General features: G+C 33.5%; 1 protein-coding gene across 3 annotated transcripts in view; it reads left to right on the top strand.

The window, feature by feature from the left end:
- Positions 1–25,120, top strand: part of BMT2 (base methyltransferase of 25S rRNA 2 homolog) — a 112,317-nt gene that overhangs the window by 68,434 nt on the left and 18,763 nt on the right. The window lies entirely within an intron of this gene.

The raw sequence follows: 25,120 nt of genomic DNA on the forward strand, positions 1-25,120 counted from the left end.
TTAAAATGTTAGACAATGAACAGGATTTTGAAAGGGGGCGGAGGGGACTTTATATCTTCAGAAAACATTGGTAATCTAATATTTCTTCTATTTGGCTTTTTACACTGATTAATATAAAACAGTATATTCAGTTTCAGCTGACTTACTCAGCCTCTTTGAATAAAGATTAGATGAAGATTGCCGTGGAACTAGGGCCTTCATAACAAAAATGAAGAGGAGGAAAAGAAGAGAAGGAGTTTTTTTGTTTGTTTTTTTAGAAAAATTTTATAAGAGTTTATTTGAGCCAAGGGAAGGGAGAATTTTTTAAAGGATAACAGATTAGAAACCTTAAATAAGAAGACAGAAAAGTGTTAGATACATAATAACAAAATGTGACCAGCTATTAGAGAAAAACAGCAAATAATTGCAGAAACATAGACATATTTATTATAGGGGCAGAGCACTCCCTATATATCTAAAAAAATTAATAGTCATAATGAATATTCCTATTGTCAAGAAAAAGTAATGTTCATTAAGTCATTTTTAAGAAGACAGTTAAGTCTATATTAACTCTTAAAAGATTTCCATTACATATAAAACATATTCTCACTCAAATACTAGATCCCTACCCTTAAAGATCATGCCCTACCACAAATTGAGTTGTTAAAAAAAACACGAAGTGTAGGTTGCTGTAAGTTGTTTATGTCATAAATAACAGATGAGATAGTTGAAATAAATAGTATTTTAAAATATCTTAATTATGATAGCATCTCTGTGTTGTTAATTGCTATCTCAGAACATAATCACTTAGGACAAGGTCATGAGTGAATATAAGTTTGCATTTCAATTAACTTGTTTTACAATTTTGAATTTTTCCAATTTTTTGCCAAAAAGTGTTTTTTGCCAAAACGTTTAGCAAAAAAGTGTTTTTACTGGAAATAGAAGTGTCAAAGATGTTTTGATTTTCGTTTTTTTTAAATATAATTTTCTCGTATTTTCATTTTTAGATTATCTTTAATCTTTAGCTTCTTTGCCAGGAATCTTGATAAGGTAACTCTTTCATGAGGCTTAGTTTATTTAAAACCAATAATTCAGTCTGTTCACTTACCTAGAAGCAAGGAAACGCAGTATTTTGTTGTATGCTGCTAGAGAACAGAAGTCGGGATATGCTGCTGTCATCCCTCTGTGTTCTGGAACTCACTTCTGTCCTTCAGGTAATGCCACGTAACAATGGGAAGCTTGACCACCAGACATAGGAACTCAGCGGGAGGGTAAGGGGGGTTGTATTAGTCAGGGTTCTCCTGAGGATCAGAACCAATATGGTGTGTGTATAGAGAGAGACAGACAGGGCAGGAGATATGTTTTAAGGAATTGGCTCCCATGGTTGTGGGGGCTGGCAAGTCCAAAATCTGCAGGCAGTCCAGTAAGCCCAGAGACCCAGGGAAGAGTGATGTTGCAGCTTGAGACTGAAGGCTGTCTGGAGGCAGAAATCCTTCCTTCTCAGGTGACCTGTCTTTTTCTGTTAAGGCCTTCAACTGATTACATGGGGCCACCCACTTTATAGAGAGTAACCTGCTTTACTCAGAGTATATGAGGTAAACGTTAATCTCATCTAAAACAATACCTTTACAGTGACATATTTGGACTAGGGTTTAACCAAATATCTGGGTACTGTGGCCTAGTCAAATTAACACATAAAATTAACCATCAGAGGTGACAATGTCAATTCATGTATCAGTAAAGCTTAATTTCTTATTATAGAGGTGAAAATCACAAATAAATAGAAATTCTGATATTGGCTTCCTATACTGACAGATGATTTTATTGGCTTCCTATACTCACTTTTAAGAACACTGTAGTGAATGCCCTTTATGTATTAAAACTTTAAAATGCCCTTTACCTGTTAAAACTCAAAGAAAATACTTATGAATGTTTCATTAAGTATATGAGCTTTCAGAAGTAAATCACTGACATATTATATCATTAAGTTTAAATTCATGACTATTAACAGCTCATCAAAAATGTCTTTGCAATAACTGGAAAAAAGTATTTTTAAACAAATACTAAAAGTAGTATACTTGGGATATGTAAACATTTAGGGGAACTTTTCTTTAGAACTTTTATTTTAAAGATCATTCTAAGCATTCAATGTTTTTACCATCTTAAAATGACTTATCTTCGATTTGCATGTATATTTTCACATTGCTGTTCTCAAAGTGTATATGCTATTGTATTTTCACTGGCAGAGTAAACATTCATGTCTTCTATGGTCTTTCCATTTATTTGTAATAGTTGTATAATAATTCATCAAGTTAATATTTGATGTCTCCTGTCATGTTGTCCTTAAGATAAAATTTAGAGTGACATTGCAAGTTAAAGGGTAAGAATATTTCAATGTTCTTGCTAAATACTTCCATTTTGTTTTAAAATGGGAAACAAAAATAAAAGGTTGCCACAAATAGTATTCCTATTGTGCACCATAAAATGTCACTATATCCAAGGAAGCATCATTCACATGTTACGCATATAGACATTTAAATGAGAATGGGTGGTGGTCTTGCGTCCTGTCCTACCTTGGAGGAGCAGCAAGAGAAAAAACCATCATTCATAAAACGGTACCCACACCTGTTCTGTCCCAGCCATATGGGGCCTCCTTTGGGTCACTCCTCTTGCCCACTTGCTGCTCTTGGAGGCCCCAGTGTTTGCTCACCTCCCACTCTGACACTAATAAACTCATCTCACTGGAGGTACCTTAGGGGTTCTAATAGGTTGCTAGCTGTGTGTGCACTTCAGGGTTTAGGATATGTGTGACCCACATATTAGCACAGCTGCGTGGCTTCTCAGGAGCTCTAGAAAACCTGTCTGGGCAGAGCCAGGCTGGGCTACTGCGTTCAGTTGTTTAGTTTGTGCAGTAATATACTAACTTAATATTCATTTTTGAAGAAGTGGTACCTTTGCTCTAAGACACAAAGACCAACATGGCTCTGGAATTTTATCCTTTTATTCATTGTCATGACAATTGTGTAAACTGTACTTTGACCTCGGTAAATATAAAATAATATTTTTATAATTTGTGCGATTTGCAAATTTAGATACATATTTGTATTTTTTGTGAATAGTAGTGTACGCTAATGTTTTTTAGTTTACTTTTAGCATATCCCTCATTGTCTGTGTACATCATTTTCCCATTTATATGTAAAGGTTTTGACTTTTTGCTTTTAAATTAAATCTCCTCATATATTATTAGTATTCTTCTTATGTTATAAAATGTTATGACATTTTTCTGCAGACTATTATTAGCCTTTATTTACTTTGCATTGTATTTGTTTACATTTTTTGAAAATCGTTTTCTTTATGATTTTATTCTAGTGCTTTAAAGCTTTTTAAAAAGATTTTTTTTCTTCAGACTAAATATTTTCAGCTATTTTCTCTTTAGCACAAACTCTGAATCTGACCTACCTGGGGTTCAGATTATATATGAGTCAATACCAATTTATCTGAGGTTTATTTTTATGTATGATTTAAGGAGTGGATCTAATTTATAAGATACATTTTTTTATGTAGTTGAAGCTATCCTATATTCTATTCCTTTGTTCTTAATTCAGTTTTTATATGCTATATAGTTTTTAGTATTATTTCTTGTTTTAATTTCTAGTAATTGGTTTAGTTTTTCATTTCCCTTCACTTTATTTCATTGTTCCTTTCAGTTCAAAAAGAATCTTTTTGGCAGATACTGATTGCAATTGAATTAAATATTAATTTTGGACAACAGTTTTCCATTGCTTCATTTTCCTAAACAGCAAATTTTTTGAGATATTCACAATCTAGTTTTGTGGCTTTCTTTTGTGTGGTTTTTGTCCTTAGAAAATGGGATATTTCTTCATTATGTTTTCTATCAGTTACATGCAAAAACAATTAACATTGAATGCAACTTTTTCTAATAATACTTTAAAACTATCCTTTAACAAAAAATATATTGTTAAACAGAGGCCAGTTTTGCCAGGCTGGTGTTTGTTCCTTTACATCCTTAAAAATAATACATGAAATTTATTTATTTTATATTTATTTATTTATTTAAATATAAAATTTATTTATTTAAATATAAAAAAAATAAAATTTTTCTGTTTTAAAAAGTCCACAATTCAAGTAATATTAATTTCTACTGTCATTGTGAGTTTTCTTCATTTTTTAATAGTGATCAGAATGAGAACATTCATTTTAACTGAACGTCCAAGTTAATTGTATTCTTGCTTGTTTATGGCTTCAAAAAAACAAAATAGCATTTAAAGTGATCTGTAAGTAACCAGTGTGTACACATACACACACACACACATACACACACACACACACACACACACACACACACACACACCTCTCAGTCTTTGTCATGCCTTTCTCTAACCAGAAAAGCAAATATTCTGAATAAACTTCTAAAGTTATTAGTGGCTGAAAAAAGTAAAGCGTTTTTTTCCAAGTATGGTGTGATAGGCAGAATTCTGAAGATACCCACTTACCCCGGGCTCCCAAAATTTTCATCCCTTGTTTATTCAAATACTAATCTAGGTACTGCTGTGAAGGGACTTTGCAGATATAATTAAAGCTGCTAATGAGTTGACCTTAAAATAGGAGTATTTTCTGGGTGGCCTAATCTAATCAATCACACGAGCTCTTAAAAGCAGAGAACTTTCTCTAAACGCAAGAGAAGAGAAGGGGAAAGAGGATGTCAGGGAGATTTCAGGCATAGGAAGGATTCATCATGCTTTTGTTGGCTTTGAAAATGGAGTGGACAGTGAGTTATGGAATATAGGTGACCTCTAGAGGCTGAGCAGATAGACAGCAAGAAACAGGGATCTCAGTCCCACATGGAACTGGATTCTGCCAACAACTGGAATGAACCTAGAAGTGGATTTTCCTCCCACCTAGAAGTGATAACACCCCCAAATAAGAGCTCGGGTTGCTAACCCTTGATGTCAGCCCTATTAGACCCTAAGCAGAGTATCAGGCAAGCCCACCTGGACTTCTAACCTACAAAATTAGGTGGTGGTTTAAAGTTTGTGGTAGTTTGCTACAAAGCAGTAGAAAACTAATAAGTAGGGTTAACTTGTTTTCAAAATGAAGAACTGCATTCATAGCATATATTTCCATAGCGTATTTATTTTATGCATGGACAACTGTTAGGTTGTAACCAAACTGCCACTTTTTTCTATACCATGTTTCCCCAAAAATAAGATCTAGCCAGACCATCAACTCTAATACGTCTTTTGGAGCAAAATTAATATAAAACCCGGTATTATACCCGGTCTTACATTAAAATAAGACCCGATATTATGTTATATTATATTTATTATATTATATTATGTTATGTTATGTTATATTATATTATATTTATTATATTATATTATATTTATTATATTATATTATATTATATTATATTATATTTATTATATTATATTATATTATATTATATTATATTATATTATATTATATATTATATTATATATTATATTATATTATATTATATATTATATTATATATATATTATATTATATTATATATATTATATTATATTATATTATATTATATTATATTATATTATATTATATATTATCATCACACCTGGCTCCAAAAGACGCACTAGAGCTGATAGTCCGGGTAGGCCTTATTTTTGGGGAAACACGGTATTACACATAGTAAGCATAATTGTTAAAAGCTCAGACTGCTGAGTCAGACAAATTTTAATTGCATCTGAAATTACTTGCCAGCTATATGACCTTTGGAGTGTTTATGTACCCAAGCCTCATTCTCTGCATCTATAAATGAGAACACTATGGTAGTACCTTCTTCCATGAATTTTACATTGCTGGTGTAATGGCCGTTGTTACATGATTACAATGATCACCACATGGCAACACAGTAAGACAGGAATGTGGGTGTTCCTGTGAAGCCCTGGGTGAGATCTTTTCACTTAATTCTTTATATCCCTGTGGGGACAGAGCCCCAGAAAGCAGTTTCCAGGCTTTCGGCCTCATGTGGAAAGGTGCTGGCTCAGGTAGGAGATAGCCATCAGCTATGGCTGGTTGGCCATCAGCTGTAACCATTGAGCCATTGGCCACTAATATAACTGCCCCGGCTACGGAGGGAAGTCGAGGAGAGAGGAGGAGACTGAAGGAGAGTGGAGGAGAGTCGGTCGTTTGGCAGCAAAGCGGACAGCAGGTCACACGTCGTGTAAACCCAGCCTCCAGTGAGACCATAGTGGTATGACTTCCCTACCTCTGGCTCCGTGGGTGTTCCTTTTTGGCCTAGCCATATCCTGCGTTCTTGTGTGGGGAGTTGGACCAGAGACCCCGCAGGGTCCCCTGCATGACAACCCCTCTCTGATCTCTGTATATGGAGTTTCTGGGTCATCCTTTCAGTTTTTTCAAATGCTTTGCTTAGAAACTAGATATCCATGTCTTTCTCGTGAAACTTCTATTCCCCTATCTCTGACCTCAAAGTTTCTCAGAGAAGTTCTGTAAAATAATATGTAATTGAAAAGGGAGTTTGTCAGCAAAATAAATTGGGGAAAACATTGAATAAAAAGAATTACATTGGGTTTCTTAATTATAGAGCTAATACAAGACTACATGCCTGTAGCTCTTCAAAAAGAACATGTTTCCCACATTTATTGACCCATTGACAAAGGAGCATCTTTGCAAGACTTTCATGGACTTCACTTTGGGAAAAACTTTCTCTTCACATATAAATCATTAACTCCATGAGCCAACAACACCTGTCTTCTCTTTTCCTTGTTAGAAAGCTTGACATCATCTACTTAGTGCAGATTAGCCTATAAATAGCTTTTACTCACCACACTTACTCTCCTTCCAGTACATTTTTGATTCTTGACTACCAAAATAAGGAGGGGAAGCTGTTGTCTTACACATTGACATCAAAATCAGAATTTCAGGAATTTGTGATCCATATAGAAATGAAATGGATTGTATGAAAAGTGCTAAGAATGGGTTGGTAAATAAATTATAAAAAGCCAAGTCTTCAATTGGAGTCAGACTTTTTCTATTTTAACTTTTTTTGCTGTTCCTTGAAGAAATGATTAAGACAAGAGGACAGGTGGAACTAATGATTTTTATGTGATCCAAGGTATTTAGTAATCTTTCTCATTTATCTGTCCTCTATCAGCCTTAAAAGTTGGCTTTAGAAAAATTTCTCATGTATATATAACTGTCATGAATTCTGGGAGTGACACTGCTATTTGCATATTGACTCTCAAAAATGCATTTTCTTCTTTTTTTCCCTTAAAAAGATAAGAGATGGAAGTCTATTTTTCCCCCTTCCCTTACTTCAAATCATCAGAGATAATAAATAGGCCTAGATCATTAATTTCAACCATTTTAACCTTTCCTTCAGGGGAAACCAATTTATGGTCTGGTCAAAAGGTATAGAAGTTGTGGCCTCACAGGATCTCCCAATCTGCCTTTGAATGAACTCTAGAAGATACCTACCTCTGTAGAGAACACTTTGAAAACCACTATTGTAAACTACATACTTGGGTAAATATTGCCAGGTTTTCTTTTGTAATGGGCAAAAAATTTTACTTAGAGTTTATAGCTCCCTTAATATGTCTTGAAAAGTTCAAGATGCTGTTTTTGACACTGGCATAATGCCAGACAAAATTATGTAGGAAATAAAATCCTGTAGTTCCTTATTAAACTATTTAAGCAGCAGGGTGAGAATTGAGGGGGAAAGAGTAAAGAAGTACGATTTTAAAACTGTTTTGGAAAAGAGAACAAGGACAATATTGAGTAAAAAGAACAACTTTCTATTTAAATTTCCAATGCTATTTGAACAGCCTATACATTTTTACATATAACAAGGTTTTTTTCTTAATACTTTTGTATTGTGTAAAGAAAGAAAAACTGTCAAATGGAGTTAGAAAGAAGACTATGAATTCTTAAGTCTTAAAGATATTTTGAAATACCACAATTTAAAAATTACCTGCATGAATTTATCTTAAAAAAAAACAAAATTAAAATTTACTGATGAAAGTAAATGAATGTTTCAAAGGGGCACTAAAATGTGGAGGAAGCATAACAAATGAACCTTCTAGCCAAATTTTAGCCTCTTGACCAACATGTTATATAGATTTTCCTTATTAGAACAAACTAATTTTCCAAACATTTGCCTTACCAACATTAGTAAATTCAGCCATTCCTTTCGTTGTGTTTCTTGTAACGTATAATGACAGACTTTTTTTATTGCACGATCTTTCGGAATCATATTTTGAATGTCAAAAAAATTGCCTTCAAATGTAGGGCTTACATACAGCCCAGTGCACATTTAGAGAAAAGTGTTCAAATGCCCCCAGGGGGTCTCCAGAAAACACAAACATATTCCAGAACTCAAAATTTATTAAAACTGTTCAGTGACATTTCAGTGTCTACACCACATTCCTTTTGAACATTCTTAGTAGTGGTAAATTGTCTGTTGTGGTTGAAATCCATATTAATTTTTGGAAAGATGTGTCAGTAAAAAATGATATGGCTGTGATAAGCCGTAGATTGCTATGGAAAGAAGGATGAAGCATGAAAAGTAAAACCTGAGAATGGCTATATGAGGGTTATTAAGTGTTTTTGGAGGAGAATTATATTGCACATCCTAACAAAGAATGCTAAACATTAACTCAAAGATGGGCTAACAAGTATTATTTAATATGCCTAGTTCGTATCCTGTCTATGTGAATACCAACTATTATTCTAAACTGAATTAAGAAATAATTATACTTTAGTAGTATAGTATAGTCCAGGGATACAGGACTGTTTCTATTGTAGTCGTTGGAGATGAAAAATTTTGGAAGGCAGCTGAAGCAACTTTCTGGAAAGATGGAGGGAGACTGAAGAGTGTCTGCCTGGTAACTTTTCTATACCCATGAAGACCAGCTGTGCTACTTCAAATTGTAGTTAGTGAGGTATCTTTTCATATTTAAAATAAATTTGCTTTTTACCTAAGCTAATTCAGATGGTTTTCTTTTGTTTGCAACTAAACTATACCAGACGAAGACAATGATTCTATAAACCCTTGTCTTCGTCATCACTACCTATACATGGAAACTCAGATGACTCAAGGGGAGTTAGTGAACCACTCCAAACTATCCAGTTGTGATTTGTATGTCATATGCATTGCTTTCTAGGGGAAAAGGGCAATAGAGTTCATCAGATTCTCAAAGAAGTCTGTTCACTATCATTGGATCTGACAGTCCCATGATTATGCCAGATTGTATCCTATGTGTGGCACATTCAAAATGGTACCCTCTTTGAACTTTGCTGCTATTATATATAAATCTGACAAAATAGATTTTCCTGAAATTCGGCCCTTGATAAAATTCACTGTGTAATAATATTTTTCTCTAGTAAGTCCTAATTTTTGTTCATTTGATTATTTCCAGTTGGAAGTTGATATAGACAGGTTTGGATTGGGTAAGAGATTGGTATTTTATTCTGTCAAGAACTGATCTCAAATTTTAGAATTAGAATGGCCTGTGGAGCTCATCTAGTCCAACTATTTATTTTACAGATGAGGAAACAAACAAGAAAGGATAAGTAAAATTTCTAAGGTCACTTGGTAGTAAAGCACAAGTAAAGATAGAGTTCTGTTGATTATCTCTCTCCAGAGCCTTTTTTACTGCACCAAACTTTTGGTAATTATAATATTATTTCTTGAATCCTATCCCCATCTATGACATGTGTTCAACTCATTTAATCTTTATATAACACTATGAGGAAGATGCTACTATAATTCCCATTTTAGTAACTTTTCTGTTTCTTTGGGGGAAATTATATTGTGACTGTTTTATTAAAACATATAAGTCAGTTTGAAAAATATTGCCATATACATATATGTGCTTATTCATGATAGTGGATTTGGATTTCAGGTCTTGGATGAATAAATAAATGGAAAGAGCCATTTCAGATCATATTTTCTTCTCTGTTTTCTAGGAAACGTGATTAAAGGCTTATTTTTTTGGCTTTTAAAATTCAAAGTGAGTTTTAAAACAGTGTTAAGGGCAGAAAGAACAAAAAAGTGCCACTGTGGACTTAAAAAAAAAATTACAATACAGTGAAAGTAGTGATAAGACAACATTACAAAAGCCACTTTATGAGTTTCAGAGATACTATGGAAAGTCCATACCTACTTGGAAATACATACTTTTATACTTCCTCTGCTTATAACTGAATTGACAGTAACCCACCTCAACAGTTGTCCCCTTTATTCTCCACTGTCTGCTCCCCATTTTCTCATGGGAAAAGCCTGCTTGCTTGTCCTGTAGGTTTCAGCTGCAGGTTTCTCTTTTCTTCCACTGGTGTTCTACAGCTGACATATTTTATACAGTCCTCTACTAGATAATCATTGCATGGTTTTCATGATATATATTTGCATGTGTGTCTTCCTCACTGGACTTAATTCCTTGGATGTCAGTACTCTTACTCTACCTAATATCTCAAGTTCCTAAACAGAGGCAGACAGGTACAATTGGTATTAAATGTATGTCAAGTTATAGATATGTATACATTTAAAGCTATTCTTTTAATGATACTAAAGGCACTGGATTTTTTTGTAGAAGATTTGAAATAGTTTAGATAAATAATTTCAAATTAAAAGTTTTGTAAGATTAAACAGTCTTAACTATATTACTTATGACTATAGCTGCTTAATATAAACTTTTTGAAATTGCCTTCCAAAATCTATCTTATTTCTGATTTTAGGCCTTGAGCTTTCAGGTTAATTGATAGCCCCTATATTTTCACATTAAAACTTAGACTATATGATCTGACAAAGATTTTGGTGTTTTTTTATTGTATTCAATAAGGGAAAGGGACTCTGAAATATGGTTTAGATGCCAAGATACTGGAAATTCCAGATCCTTCAACTTCAGTGAGAAAGAGTAGTTCACTTGGTACTGTTCAGAAAAAAAGAAAAGAAAATCAAGATTCTATTATACTGTTTAAGTATTTTTTTATTAAGTGATTTATTCTTATATTGCTTATGCCAGTTTTTTGAATTTGAGATATCTAACCACCACATTAGCCATCATTTAAATTGCAGATAAAAGAACTTTTCTCCCAAGTAAATTTATACACTATGAGAATTTACATAAATAGTAGTAATGTTTGTTTTTAATTTTGAAGTAGTGTACTTCAAATACAGAAATGTTGGTGTCAGGATTTAGTCACAAGGATGGATCTTGAGATTATTCTGCTAAGTGAAATAAGTCAAACAGAAAAAATTGAGAACCATATGATTTCACTGATGTGTAGTATATAAAACTGAAAACAACAAAAGAACAAGACAAACAAATGAAGAAACAAAAACTCATAGACACAGACAATAGTTTAGTGGTAACCAGAAGGTAAGGGGAGACAGGGGTGGTAGATGAGGGTAAACGGGATTCCAATATATGGTGATGGAAGGAGAACTGACTCTGGGTGCTGAACACACAATGTGATATATAGATAATATATTACAGAATTGTACACCTGAAATCTATATAACTTTACTAACAATTGTCACCCCAATAAACTTTCATTAAAAACAAAAAGATTTAGTCTTTATCAACAGAAGTCATCTTCACGTGAAAGTAGTTCTTATAACATTGATTTATGTTGAATTATGTGATGACAAATCCCCTAAGAATTTATTAAGGGTAAATCAGAGAGAGACCAAAGTAGCTCTACATAGTATTAAAATAAAAGAATTATTTTTCTTAACAGAAAAATTTGAAGCAGTGATTAAAATGAGAAAATTGAGTAATTCAGTATCGTTTTATCCATATCTGTATTTGGTGTTGTTACAATTTTGTTTGCAGAAAATTTCTAGAATGCACATATTCCAGAAAGGATACAAATGCCTTATAAACACATAGTTTTTAAAATATGAAAAGTTATGAATGAGGAAAATAAAATACATGAAGAATAATATAGAACCAGTGAGAAAGGTGAAGGGATTAAGAAGTACAAATTGGTAGTCACAAAATAGTCACAGGGATGTGCAATATATATGGGGAATATAGTCAGTAATGTTAAAAACTATGTATAGTGCCAGATGGATACTATACTTATCAGGGAGATCACTTCATCAGTTATATAAATGCCTAACCACTATGCTGTACACCAGAAGCTAATATAAAATAATATTGAAATGTCAACGATAAATATATACATATATATTCACGGGATGTAAAGTACAGCATAGGGAATATAGTCAATGGTATTGTAATAGCTATGGACGATGTCAGATGTGTAGTAGTCTTGTTGGAGTTATCACTTTGTGAGGTGTAAATGTCTAATCATTATGTTGTTTTATACACCTGAAAATAATTTAAAAATAATAATAATACACAACCAGAGGTGAGGTTATACAGACAATAACTACTGAGAATTCTTGTATGCTTGTTAGAAGTGAGCCACAAATTTAGCTCATAATTACCATGGGTTCCCTAGAAATGAAGTGCTTCATTCCTTCAGAATAATTTTCTGTTCACTTGACAGCTTTTATCTAAGTGAAATGAACCTGTCCAAACTTAGTTCGTCTGACACTTAACCCTTTGGGAGGTCCATAAATAGAATTCAGAGAGTCCATGGACTTGAATGAGAAGAAAAATACTTTATTTTTATTCAGTTCTAATTAAAATTTAGCATTTCCTTCTTTTAGGAAGGTAGGTAGCAAAATCCAGTATCTGATTTTATCATTAATGTAAATCACAGATACTTCAGTATTGTATTGTAGTTACTATATATGTCAAAATATTTATTCTTATCACTACTTTGAAGTTATCTCAGTTATTAGATCCACTGATCCTTATTATTTAATGTGTTACTAAAGAAACACGTTACTGTATCATAACATTTTCAAAATAATATTTATAATTTCAGTATACGATTTCAGTATATTCCTTTGTAATTCAGTTTATTCATTTAAAAGCATTATTTTGAAAAAAGATCCATATACTTCACTAGACTGCTAATGGGGTTCATGGTCTAAAAATATTTAAGAATCTCTGAATCTCTGACTTAGAGAAAGAAACTACACCTAGTTGTATGATGGTAAGATTCTTCCTTCCAAACTCATATTTATTCAATATTTTCATTATGTAAATATTCATTGGAATTCAACATTATGTTAAGTATTAAGTCATAACTATCTCTTACAGAGAAGTGAATATATGTTTGAAAACATTTAAGAACAATAATGATGTATTTCTAGGTAGTTCCTCTTGTGTTTTACAACTAGCACTACTATGGAGTTTTTAATTAATGAAGAATTGATTCTGAAGTTAAGTTCCCATGTTATATTATTGTACATATTAGTGTATAAGTAAAGTTCGTTGGTTAAGATCACTTCAGATTGGTTCTCTGGCCTTTTTTGATGCAACTTCTAAGTCATTTAATAGATTATTCAGAACCTATTTTTGCTCTTAGCACACTTACGTATTCACATAATACTGTACTTTCATGAATCAGTGAACAATAATGAAACAGTACTTCTGTTAATTTAGTAAGTATTGGCTCTGTTGTCACAAACTGATTATATGCCAACAACTTAGATTAAGTTAATTTTATCTGTTTATGTATTCTACTTTAAAAGTTAAATTAGAATATGATTAGGAGGATAGTCTAATCTCTCAAACTTGAAAAGTTTTTTTTAATGTTGGATAAATAGAAACATCAAAGAACTGATAAGTCCAAAATGCAAATGCTGTCAGAAACTCAGAAAGGTAGATAGAGCACAAAACTCCTTTTGCCTTTAGAGCATTTGTCCAGACCGGCAGACTTAAACTTTGATTTTCATACTTCACTGATAGAGTTGAAGCTCCAAAGAGTTACCTTCTCAGTTGAAGAGTGAACCAGAGTAAATCTACCCAATTCACCCAGAGCATGACAGATCTGGACAAGTTGAAACTATAGGACATCCCAAGCACAGACTAGTAGTCTAAATTCACATCATCAATTTGGTCCATAAAACTTAAAACCCAAATTTATTGAAAGTGGTCCTATACTGGTGGATTCCAGGTTGCTGAAAGAAGCATAAATCTATGCTTCTGCTTAAAACATCTTTGTAAATCATTTTCCAAGAAAAATAAACAGCTTGCAGTAAAAACTAATTACTAAAAATGTATCGAAAAAAGGTAACATGATCTAAAGCCAGCATACAGCAAAAACAGATCTAGAAAGACCTCAAGTACTAGAATTGAGTCATGGTCTATAAAATAGACCATGCTTGAAATTTCTGCAGGGACTAGAAACTAAGGACTTATTAGCTATTTGGAAGGCCAAAATTTAAAAAATCGAACTTCTAGAAATGAAATAATTAAGTAACTCAGTGTATGGCATGAATTAAAGAGCAAATTATTGAACTGAGACACATTAAATAAAATTATCCAGAATGCCACATGCATACAAGAAAATACTATATACAAAAAACAAAATTGAGTTAAAATGTTGAAGACATGGAAGATAAAATGAGGAGTTTTATCTTATTGGAGTTTCAAAAGGAAAGGAAAGAATGAGAGAGCAAACTCTTACTAAAAGACATTCTAAAGATATTTCAGGCAGAAGAGAAAATCTGAGGTGAAAGAAGGAATGAAAAATGAAAAAAATGATGACTGTTGGTAAATCTAGACATTCACAAAACAGAATATACAAAAAGACTAATGTAAGTTGTGTGGTTAACAGAATTTTAAGTGTTCTCAAGCCTTTGTATGGTCTGAGAGAAAGCTAAGGTTATTCAATAGTTAAGTGTACATTTCTCTAAAAGACTAGAGACTAAAATTTTCAAATCAGTAAAATGAAAACTCATGAGTTACTAAATTTAAAAGGAAAAATCTAAAACTGACTCTCAAGCTTGGCTATACAATACATTCACTTGGAGAATTGTTGAAAATCCTAATGCCCAGGCTCCATCCTACACCAATTAAATCAGAATCTCTGAGTGATTTTAAAGCTCCCGAGGTGATTCTAAATAAGGTATGCAAAGGGAGAGTAGAAGCAGAACAGGTAGAGCAGATAGTGCAAAGTAAGATACTAGATATAAATCAAAATATGTCACTAAATCACACTAAAAGTAAATGATCTAAATACTCTAGTTAAAAGAGTGTCAGACTGGATTTTAAAATCCACTTTATGCTGCTTATGAGAGACATATCCAAAACATAAGACTTTAGAATATTTCTAGAAGTAAAGGAAATTTTTCATAATGATAAAAAGTGTGATTTAATAGGAAAATATAACAGTGTTTAATTTGTATGTGCCTAATAGTATAGCTTCAACATATATAAAACAAAAACTGATAGACAAATCTACAGTTGTTTTGGGGAGAATGGTTTTATGTTTCAAATACTATAGTTAGATAAATTTCAAAACTCTTAAGAGAAATTTTAAGAGTAGTACAACCCATACCCTTATATTCATAACCTAAGATTCATTAATAGTTAACATTTTGCTATTTTTTCTTATCTTGATGTGTGTATGTGTAGATATATGCATATATGCATGCACATTTTTCTTTTTTGTTTCTTTTCTGTACCATTTAGGTTACTTCAACCCTAGATACTTTAGCATGTATCATACCAAAGATTGAGGACATTTGCCTACATGGCCACAATCTGTCATGACACTCAGAAAATTTAATATTGATATGGTTACATAATACACAGTTCTTATGCAGATTTTCCAGATTGCCACAATAATGTCCTTTACAACTGTGGGTTAGTTGTTTGATCCAAGATCCAATCAAAGATTACATATTGTATTTAGTTGAATATCTCTTAGGCTTCATTAATCCAGAAAATTTCCTGTGATTAAATTCGTGTTAAACATTTTTGATGGGCACGTAGGTGATATCATGTTCTCAGTATATGACTAAGAGGACACATGTCAATTTGTTCCATTATGGGTGATAATTAAATTTGATTATTCGATTAAAGTGTCCGCCATATTTCTCCATCGTAAAGGCACCTTTAATCTGTAATCTGTGGGGTTATATGAAGACTAAGTGAATTTCCTGTTCCTTGAGTTTTCACCTGTGGCTTTAGTATCCATTAATGGTCTTGCCTGAATTGGGGGAAGAGGGGTCGTTTGTTTGTTTTGTCTTATTTACTGTAGTCTTTGGAATTTTTTTTTTAATTATTTCTACCTTGCTTAAAAATTCTTCTGTGAAGAACTTTCCCATTTTTCTCTCTCTCTTTAAGTACCTATAGACTCATAGATTTTTTTAAAAATTCAATTTGTTATAAATAATTCCTATCATTATGCCGAAAACATTCCAGATTAGTCCAGTGGAAATTCCTGTAAGCTACCTCTTTTGACCTTTTGATAAGCTCCCATTAGTTTTGTAGCATTACCGTACTTTCTTGTACAAAGGTCTGACAGTTAAGTTTGCAAACTTGTTTCAACGATGTTGCTAACTGTTTTTGATATCAGAGGGATTAGTCATTACGAATTTGTACCAACTGGACAAATAGTTAACCAAGTTTACTATTTGGAAGTGCTGAAAAGCCTGCATGAAAAAGTTAAGACGACCTTAGCTTTACATCAACAATTCATAGCTCTTGCATCAGGACAATGCACCAGCTCCCACGGCACTGTCTGTGAGGGATTTTTTAGCCAGTAAATAAATAACTGTATTGGAACACCCTCCCTACTCACGTGATCTGGCCCCCCAGTGACTTCTTTCTTTACCCGAAGATAAAGGAAATATTGAAAGGAAGACATTTGGATGACATTCAGGACATCAAGGGTAATACAATGACAACTCTGATGGCTATTCCAGAAAAAGAGTTCCAAAATTGCTTTGAAGGGTGGACTAGGCACTGGTGTTGGTACATAGCTTCCCAAGGGGAGTACTTTGAAGGTGACCATAGTGATGCAATGAGGTCTGGAGCACTTTTTCTAGGATGAGTTCGCGCACTTAATTGTCCAACCTCGTACAACAAGATTATCCAGGCTCATCTTGTGCTTTCTCTGCTTCAACCCTGGAATAAGCCAAATTCTGGCATTACTTATGCTCATTGCTACTAGAGTGTCATTGCTAGTACACCCTTTCATATGAAACCTCTAATTCCAGTCCTTCGCTAAAGGGTTCTTACACTCCTTTCCCCCATTCTGAATTTGTATCTCCCAGCAACTTTAGTTTATTTCCCCATTTGCTCAGCACTTCAATACAAGCAAAATAAATTCTAAACAGCGACACCATAACCTCAACAACATACTATTAAGCAAAGTTCAGGATTTCTTTGCAGTTCTCTTTTTGTCCTTAAAATATCACCCATTTAGATTATTATAGTCAGCACACTATGTTTAGAAGTTACCAGTTTTTTTCCTTCTCTTAATATACTCATATAGATAGGTTCATTCGTTTTTCTTATTGTTTTGTGGGTATTATTTTTCCCATTTCTGTGATATAATTTTATTTTTTGAATATGTAAACTTAACTTTCAAAAGTCAAAAATATAACGAATGGTGCACTCAGACGTCCCATCTCTTCCTTAAAAACATCCACCTCATTTCCAAGTCCTCTGAGATTGTATTAACTCTTTGTATTTATCCTTCTTGAGTTTCTTTTTGCAAAAATGAAAAATACCATTTCAAATCAATTTATAGAGATCTTCCTTTTATTCTTCTTTAAAAACAAATTGGAATATTTTTAATGCACCCCAAAAATTGAGAGAGCAAGCATTCAAAAAGTAAGACTATACAGTATTTGAATAACACGATTAACAAACTTGGCCTAATAGTCATATATAGAATAGTGTACCCAAAAACTACCAAGTGATATTCATTTCAACCATATATGCAACATTTATAAAAAATGTTTTATAAAAATTTATAAATTTTTTAAATTACGTTTTTAATTTGTTACATTAAATTTATAAAAAATTAGAAAGCAGATGTCAACAAGATTAAAATGGTTAAAATGTTCTCAGTATATGACAGAGTATATTCTTTAATGACAATGCTATTAAACTAAAAATTGATAGCAAAAAGACAATCAGGTGATTCCCAAAGGTTTAGAAATTAGTAAATAACCCTCTAAAAAAAAAAACCACATGAGCTGAAGAACTTATAATGAAAATTAGAAACTATTTCAGCTAAGTAATAAAAATACTTCCTTGTGAAAAAACACTTCATCAAAAAGTGTTAGTGCCTCGGCCCGCCGCACGGAGCAGCAGGTCTCCCGACCCCTGCGGCTGGGAGCCTCTGGCGGCCGCTGCTGTGCGGCCTGCATGGCCTCCCGTGTTTTCCAGACGACGGGCTGTAGCCGCCACGAGGGCACCGGCTCTGTGGGCCTCCCTCTGGGCCCTTGGCGGCGCTACCATCGTGGCTGCTGCTCGTGGAGTCCACGCAGGACCGGCGGCCGAATGTGTCGCACGGAGCGGCTTAGAAGGTAAAGGAGCAGTTCACTTTGAAACCGCGACGTTGAAACATTAACAACCAAGGGAAAGGCAGTGGCTCTCTGCTAGATGTTGTGGTTGAAAATAATTTAAATCCTGATGGTTTTGCTGCAATGGGAGGGACCTTGGCTTGCTCTACCTGTCACCTCATCTTTGAAAAGCACATCTATGAGAAGTTAGAAGCAGTCACTGATGAGAATGGCATGCATATGTGGCGTTCGGGCTAACAGACATATCCCAGTTGGACTGCCAGATCTATTTAACCATCTGTGGACAGTCTGACTGTACAAGGTACAGGATGCTACGGCCAATGCATACAAGCCATTGGTATGGGCAAGAACTCTAAGCCAGAGTAAATAGGAATATTTTCACAAAATTTTACCTGTTTTTGTAATTATTATTGCCTAATTAATTGAAAACATGGATAAATGGATTTACTATTATGACTAGCTTTACTACTTTAATTCACATTGTGTAACTACTGAATTTTGTAGGTCTGAAAGTATGTGCAGTCTTTATTTTGGTTATAAATTATAACCAAATTTTGGTTATAAATTATAAAAAGCTATCAAATATTAGAAAATAGTTACTATGATAAAGTATTACATATTTTACCTTGTTTCTTTAGCAACTGTAGAAAAATGTTTCACCTAAATCTTATGCCTACTTGTATATGAGGTAGGTTAAAAAGGGCAATAGTATATCCCTGTTAGATGTGGATGAAGGCAGAGATCCAGAATGGCTTTTCTAGGGCCATACAATGAATTAGAAAATCTGTAATAGAACATACATCTTGTTACTACAAATTGTATGTTCATATTTAAACTAGAGAAATTATGAATATTTTATTTATAATAGTAATTAAATGTGAAAGTGTATGGAAAAGACTAATTGTTTTACAAACTGCTTAATTTCAGACAGTTATTACCTCATAAATAAGTATTTCAAAATTTTGATTCAGTGAAAAGTATAACAGGTAATATAACACTGTCAAAGAAGTTTGGTCTCAGTTCTGACTAAACTGGAAAAATAAACTAAAAATAATGTTTCACAAATGCTTTATAGTAAAACGTGTGGATATGGGCTAAAGCATCACTTAGAGGGAAATTTATAGTTTAAATGAATATATTATATAAAAAAGAAAAGCTGAAAACTAATGAAGTAAGAATATCTCAAAAAAAATAAACCAACAAATAAGTACCCCCCCAAAAAAAATAAGTGAAAATTGAAATAATAAAGATACAAGAAGAAAAGATCAACAGAGATAAAAGTTGGAATTTTGTAAACACCGTGTTAAAGCTTAAAATCTCTGAGGCAGATCACAAAAAGAAAAAGTTGTAAGTCAATTTCAGGATTTAAAAGGGGAATGGAACTATACATATTGAAGACGTCTAAAAGATAAACAGTATATTGAATAATACTGTGTTCATAAATTTGACAGAATGACATAATCTGTGGTTTAAAATCTTCTCAAAAATAAAACTCCAGGGGGCCAGCCCTGTGGCTCAGGCGGTTAGAGAGCTCCATGCCCCTAACTCCGAAGGCTGCTGGTTCGATTCCCACATAGGCCAGTGGGCTCTTAACCACAAGGTGGCCAGTTCAATTCCTCAAGTCCTGCAAGGGATGGTGGGCTCTGCCCCCCTGCAACTAAGATTGAACACAGCACCTTGAGCTGAGCTGCCGCTGAGCTCCCGGATGGCTCAGTTGGTTGGAGTGCATCCTCTGAACCACAAGGTTGCCGGTTCGACTCCCACAAGGGATGGTGGGCTGCGCCCCCTGCAACTAGCAATGGCAACTGGACCTGGAGCTGAGCTGCGCCCTCCACAACCAAGACTGAAAAGACAACAACTTAAAGCTGAACGGCATCCTCAACAACTAAGATTGAAAGGACAACTTGACTTGGAAAAAAAAAAAAAAAAAGTCCGGGAAGTACACACTGTTCCCAATAAAGTCCTATTCCCCTTCCCCAATAAAATCTTTAAAAAAAATAAAATAAAACTCCAGGCCCAAATGACTTCACCAGCAAGTTCTAGTAAACATTTGAGAGAAAATGAATTCTATTCTTACACAAACTCTTTGAAAATAGAATAAAGGAAGTCTCCCACACCCATCTTAGGAGTCTAGCATAACCTTGATATTAAAAGACTCTAGACAATACAGAAAGGGGGAATTATAATGTGATCTCTCTCGTGAATGAACACAAAAATACTAAAATATATATATAGTCAATCCTCATTCACAAATCTTACCTGCAAATTAACCTACTCATTAAAATTTATTTGTAAGTCCAGTATCAGTACTCATGGCATTTCAGAATCATTTGTGGACATGCGCAGAGTGTCAAAAAAGTTGAGTCATCTTACGTACACATTCCCTGAAGTTAAAGTTGAACAAAACCAGCTCTGTCTTCTTATTTCACCTTTCATGTACAGTCATGTATTGCTTTACGTCAAGATTATGTTCTGAGAACTGCGTTGTTAGGTTATTTCCTCATTGTGAAAATATCACTGAGTGTACTTATACAAATCTAGATGGGATAGCCTACTAGACACCTCGGGTATAGCCCATTGCTGCTAAGCTACAAGCTTGTACAGTACGTTACTGTACAAAACAGCATGAGATTAAATCAAGCACAAGAGGAAATGATGCAGTCAAGAGACATGGTAAGCGTGTAGTATGTAAGGCTGATGATCCATAAGGCTGGTGCTGGCTGCTACCAACGCAGACTTCATATAAGTAGAAAGATTTCACTCTATAATGATGAAAAGTATAGTAGAGTGAACCCATAAATGAGCACCAGCCATTTATTATTAGTAGTATCATGTATTGTGCACTGTACATAGTTGCATGTGCTATACTTTATACAACTAGCAGTGCAGTTTGTTTACACCAGCATCACCACAAGCATCATGAGCAATTTATTGCTAAACTATGACATCAGTAGGTGATAGGAATCTTTTAGCTCCATTATAATCTTATGGAACCACCCTCACATATATAATCCAAACTTGGACTGAAATGTGATAATCCAGACAGTGTGACTGTATAAGGAAATGTCCTTTTTTTCAGTCTATTTAGTGTCACAGTTTTTGCATTTGTGTGCTTTTTGTTTATGATTTTAGTTTTAAAGTGGCCCCCATGCATCCTGTTGAAGTTATGTCTAGTGTATCTAAGCACAACAAGGCTGTATTAATAAATGCCTTACAGAGAAAATACCTGTGTTAGATAAGTTTCCTTTTGGCATAAGTTATAGTGGTTTTGGCTGTGAGTTGTGTTAACACATTATAATATATATTAAATAAAGTGTCTTTAAACAGAAACACACATAAATCCAAGTTATATGTTGACCTGTTGACAAAAAGTTTGTGCCAGAGACCTAAGCCTGTGTTTCCCTTAGGAGTTCAGTATTTGTGGTGACTTTATATACCATAAGTACCACAAATAATAAGAATGGACTACATATGCATACATAAAATAAATATGAAAAGAATAATATATCAGAACCAGTTAGGTCCTTCCCAATAATGAACTACAAAAGTAATGAGTATACTCAACCACATAAAGAGATTAAAGTCATATCTGAATAGCTGATAGAATGCATCCGATAAAATCTAACATAGATTTGTGTTAAAAAGAAATTTTTTAAGCACTGGCAAAGTATAAAAGGAGTTTCTTAAAGTTTAACAAGGGTAGTATACAAAACCTACAACAGTCACTATATTTAATGATGAAACACTGGAACATTCCCTCTGAGACTAGCAAAATAGCAGTGCCTGCTAGTATTTCTGTTTAACATTGTATTTAAAAGTCTTGGACAAAGCAGTGAGGCAAAGTGATAGATGGAAGCATGGATGGATGGATAGATAGGAAAGGAAAAAACACAAATGTCATTTTACATGGATTATATAATTATATACCTAGATGAGGATACCCAAAATAATATATAGATAAGCAATTGAGGTAACAGAAACTTAGTAGTGTTGCTGGATACGAAATCAATATACAAAAATCCGTTGAATTTCTGTAACCAAAAAAAAAAAAAAAAAAAGTGAAATTTTTTAACAAAGTTCATCCATGGGGAAAAACAATAATGACATAAAAAATGACATAAGAAATATAAATCCAACAAAACATGAGACTGTGTAAGAGAAAATGATAAAGCTACTGGGAGACAATGAGAAAACCTAAATAGATGGACAACTGTACCATGTCTGTGGATTAGAAAATTCAATATTGTAAAAATGTTAATTTTCCCCAAGTGATCTTTAGACTCAATGCCACTGTAAGAAAGTCATGAGATGTGTTGTATAAAGGCACTACTATACAGAAATGGACACTAATTAACTATAGAAATACAGATGACTCTCACAAACTTAATGTTAAATGAAAGAAGAAAATCACAAAAGCAAATGTGCAGTGTGTGAAACTAAACTGTATTATTTAGGCATTCGGTCATAGATAGTAAGATTATAAAGGGAAGTCAAGGAAACGGCTATCATTTAAATCAGGACAAGGGACTACCGTTACAGAAAGTGATGGGAGATGTCATCAGGGAGGGGCATGCTTCCAGAGAGTGCAGACAATGATTTATTTCTTGCCCTTGGTGGTAATTACTTTATATTTATTTTGTAATTGGTCTTTAAACTATAAATATGTGTTTGGTACAAATAAATTAAGGAGCTAAACCAAAGAATTTGAAATGAACCAAGTATATTATTGAGAATGTTATTAGGTTAATCTGTGATATTGTTATTGATGATTGTATCATAATGCTGAATTAACTTGAATGATTTAGAGTACTACACCCAGACAGAAATTTTAATTTACACGATGCACTTTTTAAAATAAAGACTATCAGAAATGTTTTGCTAACCAATTTACTAGTGTAGAATTTAGTGTGAGGCAAATTCTGCTTTTTCATTATGTTCAGGAAGATCATTACTGAATGAAACACAAAAAGATTTAACCTATAAAATGATATTAACAGCTAACAATATTTACAACTTTTTGAGCACTTACCATGTACCAGATATTGGGTCAAGTATTATAAATGTATTAATCTCATTTAATCCTGGAAATTACTCTTTAGTGTGGATACATTATTGTTCCCATATTACACAGGCAAAGGACAGAATCAGGTTTTGATCTTAGTCTCTCTGATGCCAGAACTCGTTTTTCACCATAGGCCCAAGTAAGGATTACAATGACAATCTAGTAGTGTATATAGTATTACATACTGTTATAGATTCTCGTTTATTCTAACTGGTTACGTTTTGGGTAATCAAATTTGTATTAATTCAGCAGCAAGTGTTAGCTGTATACTAAACCTTTCTATGGCCCCTGTTTACCGGATCTTTTGGTCTGTTTAGCAACTTAGAACCTATGCCACAGAACTTTGCAGCCCGCTTTCGTCATTGGAACTAATGTATCACAGTATTTCAAGTATCACTAAACTTAATTCAACTTTACAGATGATTATTTGTTATAGGCATCACCCATTTAAATAATCTGCTTCCTGATTGGCTACAATACAGAAACTTAACCCTTGCCCCCAAGGAGTAGCTCTTTTCACTGGGAGAGTTTCTTGCTATTTCTTGCAAGAACTGGCATTCATCCAGAGGTCATAGTCAGAGTTATTGAGTTATTTTATAGATATAGAAAATGAAGGCCCTCTTTGGTGAAATGCTATTTTCTCATACCCTCAAAGCCCCTTTTCAGGGAAGTTCTTAAATAAAAGTTTATTGACAAAAATATTTTAATTGGTTCATATTATTTTTATGGTACTACTCTGTATCCCTGAAAATAAGACCTAGCCAGGCCATCAACTCTAATATGTCATTTGGAGCAAAAATTAATATAAGACCCAGTATTATATCATATCATACATCATATCATATCATATTATTATACTGGGTCTTATATTAATTTTTGCTCCAAAAGACACATTAGAGCTGATTGTCCAGCTCGGTCTTGCTTTGGGGGAAACATGGTATACAGTGGCATGTACCATATTAGATAGGTCCTGTATAGTTTATTTATAATCAAATGGTGATTGTGCTAATTTTTATAAAGTGTTAGGACATCAACATTTGGTAACCCCTATTTATTGCATTCCTTTTCTGGAAAAAAAAAAACTTTATATTTTTTTGACTTAATAGTGTCTTTTCCAGGAGCTTAACCCACTGTCTGTAGTTAATACCTCCCTAATGGACCCTAAGGTAATGTGCTAGCCCAGGTGTAAAGGAGAAAAGCAGGACAGGTTCTCCCAAGGAACCAAGATTCTGTTTGTACCCACTTGTTTCCCTACATTTTCTTTTCTTTATTTTCCCAGTATCTACTCATAATTTTTAAAAAGAAAATTAACATCAGTGAAAATGGCATATGTCTGAAGTTGATTCTTATTATTGCTATATTGTCTGAACATTAGGTTTACAGGCTTCAGACCAACAAAATCCACTGTTTTCCTTCATCCTTGTTGCTAGAGCCGTATTAGTTGCATTTGACCAACTTTAAAATACGGTCATTTCTGGTTTTGTTTACTTTAATTTTTCCCTACTGTTTTTGGATGAAAGCTCTTAAACAAAAATAAAACAAAAATTTTTCATAAATTAAAAAGTACTATTTATGCTCTTCTCTTTGGCCTTTTTAAATCATTGAGACATACTCAAGTTAAATGTAAGTTATTTTCACAGTAATACGAAG

The sequence above is a fragment of the Rhinolophus ferrumequinum genome, chromosome 26 (assembly GCF_004115265.2).
Source record: "Rhinolophus ferrumequinum isolate MPI-CBG mRhiFer1 chromosome 26, mRhiFer1_v1.p, whole genome shotgun sequence".
Classification (NCBI taxonomy): domain Eukaryota; kingdom Metazoa; phylum Chordata; class Mammalia; order Chiroptera; family Rhinolophidae; genus Rhinolophus; species Rhinolophus ferrumequinum.